A 12,256-nucleotide genomic window follows, 5' to 3' on the forward strand; every position below is an offset into this window, starting at 1 on the left:
AGAAACAGCGGGGCTGAGCTGGTGCCTGCAGGTAGCAGAGTGGTGCTATGCACAGAACTCCAGAGGGCAGGGAGGCGGAGGGAGCCAGAGGGAGGACCAGAGGTGGAGGCAGGGAGGAGAGAAGCCCGACACAGAACTTCTGGAGGTGATGGATAGGTTTATTATCTCTTTCATAGGCTTCCTTTTCCTTTCATCTTTTTATTTTTCTTGCCCATCTTTTTACAAAGCTAGGGTTGGAACCCACATGCTGTCCAGAGCCCCACCCCAGCCCCACAGCTGATCTGCATGGAGAAATGTGTTCCCTGGTTCGACTCAGGGGTGAGTTGTCCCTGCAGGCCCACGGCACAGAGCTGGCCAAGCGTGTGGGAGGCCGCGGGCTCCGAGATGAGCACCAAAGGGAGGAGAGCCTTTGCTTTACGTGCATTTGTTCCATCAGGCTCTGCAAGGGTGTTTTCGAGGCAGGGCACCAAGGAATCTAAAAGTGTTACAGGGCAGCAAGTTGTCTGATACAGGCGAAAATAATAGAAACAAGGGAAGTGTAACTCACAACGTGCTGGATATCTGGGTCTCGAGTTCACGTTCTCTAAAACTGAAGAACGAACTCTAGAAAAGACAGAAGTTAAGAGCAGGAAAAATTAGGGCCAGGACATGTGTAGACACAACTCCCCTTTTGTCTCCGGTCACAGCTAAGACCCCAATGGTCCCTCGATGCTGTGACGTGACACTCCAGGGAAGGGTTACATTAGCTGAAGCCGTCCTAGGGAGGGACAACAACACAAGTGCCTCTTCTACCTACGATCTTCATCTGTGAAAGTTCCTCATCGTTCTAGGATATCACAGCCACCCTCTGAGTCCTCTGTTACTCCGGATGCACTGAATAAAGGTGTGGTGAGCTCAGGGCCCTTCATCTTCGCTACCTGGAGCAGCACTGATCAGGCCCAAAGCTCAAAAAAAAAAAAAAAAAAAAAAAAAAAAAATTCAGGGCCAGGGATGTAGCTCAGTGGTGCCACACCTGCTTAGCAAGTACAAGGTCCGGAGTTCAATCCCTGATACTGGGGAGAAAAAAGAATAGGAAAAATTTATTGAGAGAAAGATAGCTTCTGCCTAAGACAGAGTGAGGACCAGAAAGTAGGTCTGTTTTTCAAAGGTATTTTACAGGGCAAAGCCATGAGGTGAGGTGGGTACAAAGTGGGACAAAACTACAAGATCCAACGGAAAATCACCAGGTGGGCATGAGGTGGGACAAAACCTTAATAAGATTACAAACACAGCCACCCAGGTAATACTGATTAAATGAGCATTAAATGGGAAAATAAGTCACATAGCAAGCATACAAGGACTTTCCAGAAAGGAAATAAGCTAGGGGGATTGATGCCTCTTTAGAGTATTAATCACTGCAATTTATTCCCAGGGGAAGTAAATGGGCACAGTACTGTACTTCTTTTTCTAATGCTAACCAGTGCCTGTGTCTTGATTGTCTTTTGTATTGGCTCATCTGGGGCTGGCCCTGTCTACCCAACTGTGGGATACCTAATTAACTTACCTATCTACACTACCCCCCCAAGAAGTACATCTAACTGCTGTGAGGGGACAAGGGGTTCTGGCTACGGAGTTGTGATCTGCACTCAGAGATACACCACAGAGGGTCTGCCTAAAGGTCCTTGACAGATGCTAGGTGTTCTCATCCTGGGTAGCCCTATAGCTTTGAGTCTGGAGGAGACAAAGCCAAAGGAAAAGTTAAGAATACATGGGCCAAATAATATCAGCAAGACTGTTATGAATATGGCCAACAAGCATTTCCACCAGGAGGAACCAGTAATCGCCTCCCACAAAGAGGATAAAGAGAAGGTCCAGGGTATTTCAGAGTCTGACATAGCATTAAGAAATTAGAGCACGTATAATCTATGCATGAACACTAGAATGGAAAGGCAGGTTGAGGGAAGAGTCACACTTAGAAACAGAAATAGTGATGGTAACCTGCTGGCTCTTGGACACTTATTGATGGAGATTATAAGTCTGTAATTTCATCATAAGTCTCTCTAGTTTCAGCTGTAAGAAGATAGAGACAATGTGAAAGAATTTTGGCTAAGAAATTAAAAACTTTTGTTGAGCGCTTATATATTTTACCGTAGTTTTTAATGACCAATAACAGTGGTCAGCTGCCAGTGTAGCTGGAATCTACTAGAAGGGGTCAGTGAATGAAGCCCCTTTTTATATCTAGCTTGATTATTATGGTCATGACTTAATATTTTAGTTATACTCTGCTACTGGGTGCTTAAGACCAAGTAAAATGGGACCTGTGTCAATCAAAACTAACCTCTTGCTATCTATCAAGGTCAGTTACGCCTCCTCAGGCATTATTTTGGAACCATGAACAGAGCCTCTCAGCTCCTCTGTCAGTGTCAGCCCTCCCGATGGGTCACGGACTTGACGACTGTGTTGCTTTTTGGTAAAAGTGTGGGAGACTTTTCCCTCTTGATGACCCTCTCTTGGCACACTGTACAATTGTTGATTTGGCATCCAGAAGTCTCTCTGTTCAGGAGGTTGGGAGACTCACCAAAAATGTAGAGTCCTGTAAAAAAGATTCTCATGTCCTGGATCTTTGCTGACCTTGGAGGGCCAACGCCAAAATATTGGCTATCCTCTTAGCCCAGGTGTCTTCTAGTTTTGGTCTCCGAACTTTAGTTATTGAACACCCAGAAGAGAAGAAAGCAATATCAGCATTGTAGTGGGAGTAGTGAGCTTAACTATTATAATTTTACCTACATATAAAGCACTTTGAAATATATAGTTAGAGGACTGTTTTGGGTTTTTTTTTTTTATCAGCCATGATTGTTCTAAAAGTTGAATCCCTGTAGAATGTTTTTGTTTTGGGTTTTTGTTTTTTGAAACAGGGTCTCACTATGCAGTTGAGACTGATCTGGAACTCACTATGTAGCCCAGGCTAGTCTTGAACTCACAGCGATCCTCCTGCCTCAGCCTCCCGAGCACTAGGATTACAGGCATGCACCACCATGCCCGGCCCCTGTAGAATGTTAACAAACAACATTTATATATTATATAGAGAAATTTAAGGTCAAGAGCCACACATAGTATTTTAGCAAGCCAATCATGATATTATCTTTGTAACACACTTAAATGTCCATCTTAGTATAGAATACTCTTTAGGTCAAACACCTCCATGTGATTACAAGTCATTAAATGACACAAAGAAAACTCTAATTTATCCTTTAATAGGATGTCATCTAAAGAGAACATACATATTGGCCTATAAATGTATCTTAGAAGTTTATAATGTCTAACCTTTAATTTTAGTTGAGTGACCTTGTTTGGACTATTTGGTGCCTGAGCATCTCTAAGTGCTGTGACACATATAACATATACATCACATCATTTCTTAAGAAAGACTATTATTTGACTGGCTATCTCATGCTAACTTGACATGTACCTCTTATCACAAGTAGCTGGAGCACAAGAGAAGGGCAGATACCCAAGTCAAAACAGATTAATACCACAACCAATATCTTAGAAGATCTGGAAGGCATGAATGTATTCAGCACACCATGAAACAACAATGAGTATCATAGTTATATGAAACCCTTCATCCATAAATTTAGTTTTGCACCAAGAACATTTTTTTAATAAAACCTATAGTTTTCCCTTCAGAAAACAGCCTTTTGACAATGACTGATGTGAACATAGCACAATAATATGTTTAGCAATGTTTATTGGGGTATATCTCCCATAAAGCTATGGAAATGACTGGGGTTCCCCTTGTGAAAAAATGCTGGAACAAATATTTACAGGCAGCTGCTCCTTTGCGTGTGTGTGTGTGTGTGTGTGTGTGTACCAGGAATTCAATTTGGGTCCTTATGCTTGTGAGACAGGCAGCGGCACCACTGAGCTAAATCCCTGCCCTGCTGCTCCTTTATTTACCAAGGGGAGTCCTACCCAGTAGTTTTTAAGCCCAAGGGTCTTTATTTAATCACCTTAACAAAATTTTGGATGTCCTATGAGAAATGCTGCAACAATTGTCATTTATTTTACCAGTAAAGACTCCTGAGTTATTATACACAGAAAACAATATGTTGTATTTGTAAATCCAGTATTGACTTCATTTTGATCAGCTAGCTACCTGAGTGAAAGCATGTCTTTTAACTTCAATGACATTTATCTATAAGCCAACTTGAGTTACAGGCAAACATCTTTGAAAAAAATCCAAAAAGGCAAAAAGAAGAAAAAAATGTTGAGCTCAAACAAAACAGCTGTATGCACTGTAACAAACTGAACAGACACACCCAAGATGACTTGGTTTTTGGACAAATTGAATTATTATAACCCTTTTATATGGTTAAGTTTGTAATTATAAATAAGACTAGTCAGAGCATTTTTAGATCAATTACCAGATATCTCTTATAATAAAAATCAGAAGAAGAAAAAAACACCTGTGAAAGCAAAGATTTTTTTTTTTTTAGATGGGCCTTAGGCTGCTGGTTTATCCAATTGGAATATCAAGTTACACAGGCTTTTTATTGTTGCTTTGATAGCCATAGTTGTTTAACAGTCACAGCTGATAGCCAGAACTGCTGCTTGATAGAAACATGTAAAAGTTTCCTTTCAAGGGAAAGACTGTCAAAAGGTAATTTTAACTACTTTCAGGGGGTGTGTTCAGGAGAGGTTTGGGGTAGCCTTTTTCAGATCGTTCGTTAGGATATCTCTGAGAATAGTAGCTGGTCTGGCAAGACCACTTGGGAGAGAAATCATGACAATAGTGGCAGTCTTCTAGGGATTGGGGCTGTGTCTATTTCTTAATACCTGTTTCTACTTTAAATTGTTATTAAACTTATAAAGTTCCCTAGGAATATTTGGTTCTATCAATGAATTTATCTGTGCTATAAAAACAAGTCAGCATCACTCTTGAGGGAAGTAATAGGAGTTAATCTCCAACTTTGCCTATGGACTGAAAGGCAAGTAAATTTCAACTAAAACCTTTATATTTACTTTTTGAAAGTTTTAGGATTAAACCTAGACCCGTTTTTTAATATGGCCCAGAGATAAGTGAAGGTCAGCTTTACTCTGGAAGGGTCCCAGGGAGGCGAAACTCACCATTCCGGAAGCTTGGTCCTAAAATTCAGCAGCCACAGAGGAGGAAAGTGCTTTGAACTAAACACTGTTTAGAACTGCATTTTTCTAAGGAACCAGAACAGTGGAGAAGGGACAGAAGAGTGACTCTAAGTATGGCACAAGAATTAAATCTTAACCATCCCAGGTGTAGAAAGACAATTAATACCAAGAGCTTTCCCAGAGTGAGTCTGTAATCCTTAGCAAAACACGCCTCCAGGGACAAAAGCTGTGATTGACTCCAACTGCACTGCCAAGAAGAAAATTAAACCAGTAATCAAAGGACCTGAATGGCTGCTATTTTGTCTCTTGAAAGAGAAAGAGGAAAAATAAAGTGTTCTAACTATATTACTCAGAATCATGATATCTAACTTATGACTTAAATAGGCTGTTGAGCAGGTCCCTGCTCTTTTAAACACTCCCAAAACCATGTCCCACCTTTTATTAACATACAAACTGAAACGGCGTCTTCTAGGCAGGTTCAGTGCTGAGGCATTTAGAAGCCCTTGTTTGAGCTCCTGGAATGTGGTCTGGGAATCAGGCTCCCAGGTTAAAAATGACTATCTGTCTTTTGGGTTTTTTATAAGCTGATAAAGGTGTTGCACAATCTCATTATATCGTGCTATCCAAAGGTGCCAAAAACCTGTACTTTTTAGGAATCTCCTTTAGCTGTTTTAGAGTCTTGGGCTGCAGGAGGGAATTGTTTTAATTCTTCCCCCAGTCTTCAGGTTCACTTAGATATAGTAAGGCATAAATACTTTGCCTCAAAGCTGTAAAGTTGGACCTTAGATCTAGAAATCCTATAAGCCCGGTTTGCTAGGAAATTTAGTAGAGCATGGGTGTGTTGGCTAGAAAGCTCTTCTGAGGGTGAACATGACAATATATCATCTACATATTGTAAGATCGTGACCTGGGAAAAACTATAGTATTTTCTTTTATCAAATCAGAAGGTAGGGATGTCCTCATCTTTTTCCTCACAGCTCACAATTTAAAACAACTGACAGGCTTTAGTTCTCATCTTTTTAGACCTTTAAGAATATATTTCTTGGGCTGGAGATTTAGCTCATTGGCACCTTGCCTGCCTCACAAGCACAAGGGTGAGTTTGATCCCTGGTTAAAAAAAAAAAAAAAAAGGAAGGAAGGAAGAAAGAAAAAGAATATATTTCTGAATGTGTCTTTTATTTTAATCTCCTGACTGATTTTCCTATGGCTTACATTCACATTTTGAACACAAACAAGGATTACTTTTTAATGCAAATAAAGTCTGAATGTAAGGCAATTTTGACCATGTTCTCTCTTTCTGACAGTAAGATTCTAGTTATGAAATAGCATCATAATTAATACTTGCCTCTGTATTTCATTTTGGCTCTGGGGGTAAGCCCACCAAGTGTAGGTGCAGAAAAATACTAAACTGCTCTTTCTTAGTATGTGAGGGTGGAATATTTTCCAATGTTTAAGAATACGTTTGAAAGGAGTAAGAGGTTAAATAAGAAACAAAACAGTGTCCCTTAAGTCCCTTCTCAATTCCTCAGGGCATCCCCCAACGTTCTTCCTCTCCAGGGCAGGTAGCTACCAGAGGGAGAGAGACCCACAAAAGAAAACAGACTGAACTATCTACCCTTTTACCAGCACAAGATCTTATCTTCCCAGAGAGGTACTCCCAAAGCACAAGTTACCATCATATTTAGAGGAGGAAACACTGCTAGCAAAACCAATCTGAGCCATTACTTTCTAAATTTTTGAAAGAAAGAGGAAAATAGGTCAACAGTCAAATTAGAGCACTTTTTGCCTGCAATAGAGATGGGTAGGTCAGAGATTCTGCCCTGGGCCTTAGGGTGGAGAAATCTCCGCAATATTCCTGTCATCTATTTAGTCATCTAGGCAAACTTCACTAGCAGCAAAACAAGGCTACTCCTTTAAGGTCCATTTTAAATTCACTAAGTATTTCAAACTCACAGATCTGCCTAGCAGCCACAAATTACTTGTTAGTAAAAACACCTGTATTAGTTTCTCATGCACAAATGAAGAGAAAGGCCGACCAAAGTCTCCTTTAATTCTCGTTAGCATATAAAAACACACATGCAGGTCACCAGCTGATTGCTATTTTCCCCTGTGTAAGACAGAACAGTTGCTGCAAGTTGCCTTAGCCTGACTTCCTGCAAAGAGGGGTGGTCTGACTACAAGGAATTCTAAAGTCAACTCCCAACAAGTTGGAGAAAAGTTTAAGGGGAGTTTCTAACTCACTGCAGAGAGGGAAAAGTCCAAATAAAGTTTAAATATATATATAAAAAAAAAATCACCATATAGCACTCTACTAGTCTACAGTCAAAGTTCCAGAGCCCACAACCTATCAGTAAAGGTATTTTTTTCTCCTGTACCTATGTAAATGATGAAGACCAGACCTAGGAGAAGAGAGAGGAAGCTGGGATCCTCTTTTAAACTTGATAGAGATCCCTCCTTTCTGAGTTTTACATGCTGCTACAAGGAAAGTGTACAGGGGCAGGGACACCAGAAATGAGACCAGGAAAAGGAAGTCTTTTCTTCTCACTCTCACGGGGAGTGTTACTGAGACAACTCTGCCCTGATTTGTCACTCTCACCCTGGAAATGCAAGAATGGGGAATCTCAAGAGCTAAGGCTGCCTCCCCACCGGCGGAAGATCAGACCAGAAAGGAAACGGAGGCAGGACAGGCCCTACATTGTCTCTAGAGTATAAAGAAGGATTGAATTGGAATTCTCAACGAAACCTGTCCCCCAAGTAATCGATCTTTCATCTTCTAACTGGTTGTGGATGGGGTCCCATTATTTATTAATAGGCACGTATATTTCTTAAATATAATGTAGATTTCATAAAAGACCCATTCTACAGCATTTTCTAGGTCATGCTAACACCCTCTTTCCTCCTGCTGTTGTCTAACAAAACAAAGAACATAATTTCAGCAATTAAGTCCAAATGCAACATATACAAAATGAAAATGAAATGTAATTTTAACAATGGACAATGCATCATAAGAGAAGAAAGCAATTTGCAAACATATGACATACAAATTAAAATTTAAGACAATTCTGAAACAAAAGCCAAAACTCTATGAAACAAAGACCAGAATTTATGAAACTAAAAAATAAAATCTATGAAACCAAAGGCCAGAGTCTATGAAACAAAAAAGAATTCACAAAACAAGAATCAGAACTTATGAAACAAACAGAGAAGCAAAAAAAGACTAGAAAGTTAGAACCTATGAAACAAAAGCAAATGCTTATTTCCATCCAATGATCTTAGTGGAAGACCTACAAAATGATACAGGGCAGAAAGTAATGCCCATAAGCAAAAAGACTGTTGCAAACCAGTCTTCGATCTGTAAAGTTATTGTGTGTATACACTGCTCAGGGGGTGTCCATCCCAAGTATTCAGTAGAAGTAGGCCAAGGAGAATAGGAGTGATTTCTTTATTCCTAACATATGGGGGCCTTTCTGCAAAGGTGTCCTATAGTGGAGTTAATTATATATAAGCATCCCACATCTGAAAATAGCCATCTTGATATCTATGGCTGTTTTCCCTCATGATCAGACTCTTAACTCTTACTTAATAGTGTTTTTACTAGAACCGGTGGAGGCTGCAGTAGCATTGTTAGAAAAAATTCAGGGCCAGGGATGTAGCTCAGTGGCACCATACCTGCCTTGCAAGCACAAAGTCCTGAGTTTGATCCCCAGTACCAGGGGGAAAAAAATTTAGTTATGCCCAGGGTCACTAAGGCTGTATAGTGGGCCCTCACCTGATATATGAAAATATTGGATCACAACTGGAATTTTAGTTTTAACTTACCATCAAAGTCTTGAGTTACAACCCGAATGCTGTCCAGATGGTCTTAGGTACAGATTTAACCACTAAAGAGTTCTGGAAGGAACATTACAACATCCTTTCCTGTGTAGGGTTCATTGAGAAATCCTGGGCCAGTGTCTCTGTAAGAACAGAGACCTGCCTGAAAGAAAGTGTAGCCTAAAATTATACAAGAGAGAGACTCTGAAGGCTGTGCAGAGGATCCTGACCAACGTGTGTTACAACCAGCCCTCAAGAATGAAAAAAGTCAATGATCTACTGTAGTTTATAGATCCACTTAGTTACCTAGTAACAGTGGGCTGAGCTATGAACCATGGAACTCTTTCGTGTCTCATCAGTGTAGTCTTGTAGTTTGTGCCAAACATCTTCCTGAAGTGGGGATATCCACCAAGGAAGTCCTGCTGTACTTGACAAGGGGAGCAGGCCACATACCCAGCAGGACATTTGTTGTAATGATTCTGTACTCCTGTTGCTCACCTTAGAAAGGAAATGCTCTCTCCTTTAAGTGGTGAGGTGATTAGTAAAAGGGCTAAAAGTAATACCTTTGATTGATTACTTATCTGAAGGTTTTGTTTTCTTTTTGAACAAGAATTTTAAGTCTTCTATGGGTTCACAGTAGTATCTGGGTGTTGGCTCATATTCCAAGATGGTTTCTGGTTCCCAGGGCTTGAGTCAGGTGTGGTGTATCAGAGTCTAGACCCGCTACCTTGATAGTTAATTGAATCAACAGGATCACGGTGTATGGTCCTTCCCAAGTTGGTCCTACTAGGGAAGGAGATGATGAGAGGAGAGACTTTACCAGTGCTAAATCTCCTGGTTGGAATATAGGGTTTCTTCCCTCTTTAGGCTGAACTTCTGGTAGCTGTTTAAGAGTCTGTCAGAATTTAGCCAGTGAGGGGACATCTTTTAGTAAAGAATCTGTTTCCCTATTGAAGAGAAAATCATTAGTGAGGAAAGGATGTCCATAGAGCATTTCAAATAAACTGAGGCCTAGAAGTTGAGGGGTATTTAGATAAAAAAATAGAGATAGTAAGTGAGGCTGCTGGAGGTGGATCTCATGACCCATTTTGCAAAGATTTCTTTAGGGTCTCATTCTTCTTTTCTACTTTTCTTGATGATTGTGGCTTCCAGGCACAGTGAAGATGATAGAGTTGATGAAGATGCCTAGTGCCTGAGAGATGCCTGGTGTAACTGACGCTTTAACAGAAGATTCTATTATCACTCTGTCAGCTCTTAAGAAGTCCAAATTTGGGGAAACCTTTGCCACCTCCTGCACCTCTTCTGTTTTGCAAGGAAAGGCCTCCACCCAGTTTGTGAAAGTATCTACCCACCAGAAGGTGGTGAAGTTCCTTACTCTTTGGCATGAGTAAAGTCCAACTGCCAATTCTCTCCAGGCTGTTTACCATGTCTCTGCATTCCTGGAGGAGCCATGGCCTGGTTGAGAGTTCTTTTGGCAGAGCTCATATGTCTTTAACTATCTGTTGTATTCTCTGAGAAAGTCCCTTTTCTATAACTCTGAGGCCATTTGGTGGGTCTTGTCTCTCTCCAACTGAAAGGTTTGATGTAAAGACTTAATAATTTTCAATTGACTAGTGCCAGAAAGGAACAGTTTACCATCATCCGACTGTAACCATCTTGATGGGAGGAACTGACACCCATGCGGGGGGGCTACTTGACTTCTGAGAATATTTGGGTTGAGTATGATCAAGGGGCCCTTTCCAGCTCAGGGGGTTTGAAGGGGAGGCCCTCAAACAGCTTGGTTTTTTGCTGCTGCATTAGCCAGTTGATTACCTTGAGATTCTTCATCAATTCCTTTCTGGTGTCTTCTACAGGGAATAACCACCCCTTTGGAGGGTGTGTGGACAGATGATTAAAGTTCACCCATCTCCCTATGATACTTTATAGGAGATCCACTGGCTGTCAGGTAATTTCTTTCTTTCCACATGGCTGTATAGCATGCAATCCTAGGAAAGCATACTTCGAATCAGTATAAATATTGATTTTCTGTCCTTAACCGAGTTGCAAAGCCCAGGTCAGAACTACAAGTTCTGCTAGCTGAGCACTAGTCCCAGGCGCAAGTAAAGAGCTTTCAAGTGTCTGGTGTAGAGTCACTACTGCATACCCCACCTTTCTTGTGCCATTTGCCAAGAAGGAACTGCCATCACAGAAGAGGCTCAAATCAGGGTCAGTAAGCAGAGTGTCTAACAAGTCTTTCATGGCTGCATATGTATGGAGAGTCGCCTGTTTGCTGTCATGTCTCTCAGTCTCAATTTCCTCCTTTTTTGGTAGAAAGGTGGCAGGGGTTTAAGGAGGAACATATCCTTATTTGAATGGCTGGTCTGTCTAGAAGTAGGGCCTGGTATTTAAGAAGTCAATTGTCTGATAGCCATGGGCTCCCATTGGGAGAAAGAAGTCCTGCCACATTCTGAGGTGTACATACAGTGAGATCTTCGCCTAAAGTCAGCTTCGATGCCTGCGGCACTGAGAGCTCTAAGCCACAGCTCTAAGGCAAACAGGCCATCCCTTTGCTACAATGTCTAAGTCATGACTCAGGTACTCTACAGGCTACTGAGTGGGTCTCCCATCTGGTGTAAGGACTCCCAAAGCAATGCCCTGCCTTTCATCAACATACCAATTGAAACTGTGATTTATCCACAAGCTCAATGCTGGGGCATTTAAAAGCACTGGTTTGAGCTTCAGTAATGTGGTCTGTGAATCAGGTTCTCAGTTAAAAATGGGTATCTGTCTTTTGGGTTTCTTTTATAAGCTGACAGAGAGGTCACCATATCCTACTATCCACAGACGACAAAAGCTTGCAATTCCTAGGAACCCCATTAGCTACTTTAGAGTCTTAGGCTGTGAGAAGGAAAGAATTGGTTTAATTCTTTCTTTCCCTAGTCTTCTGGTTCCCTTAGATATGAGGAGGCCCAAATATTTTACCTCAAGTCTTCAAAGTTGTACCTTGGATCTACAAACCTTATAACTCCTTCTGTTAGAAAATTCAGCAGAGCATGGGTTCTTTGGCTAGACAGCTCTTCTGGGTGGCACAAACCACCTACATATTGCAAGACTATGACCCAGGTACATTCAAAACATGCCAAGACCTAGGAAAACACTTGCCCAAAGAGATGAGGACTCTCTGAATCCCAGAGGAAGCACAGTCCATGTCAGCTGAGAGGCCTGGTTTTGAGGATTTTCAAAGGCAAAAAGAAACTGGGAATCTGTGTTTAAAGGAATACAAAAGAAGGTGTCTTTTAAATCCAACACTGACACCCAACTGGCATCTTCTGGGATCTGA

The 12,256-nt window shown here is 41.2% G+C and overlaps 1 long non-coding RNA gene across 1 annotated transcript; it reads right to left on the bottom strand.

Moving 5' to 3' along the window:
• Window positions 1-147: 147 nt before the first annotated feature.
• On the bottom strand, window positions 148-9,119 carry LOC117283764. Its single transcript, XR_004514797.1, has 3 exons — window positions 8,944-9,119; window positions 2,558-2,679; window positions 148-603 (listed from the first exon to the last, which is right to left on the bottom strand). It is a non-coding gene; the product is annotated as an uncharacterized LOC117283764 (long non-coding RNA).
• Window positions 9,120-12,256: the final 3,137 nt, after the last annotated feature.

This window comes from Fukomys damarensis, unplaced genomic scaffold, assembly GCF_012274545.1.
Source record: "Fukomys damarensis isolate Sample0158 unplaced genomic scaffold, DMR_v1.0_HiC HiC_scaffold_30, whole genome shotgun sequence".
Lineage (NCBI taxonomy): Eukaryota > Metazoa > Chordata > Mammalia > Rodentia > Bathyergidae > Fukomys > Fukomys damarensis.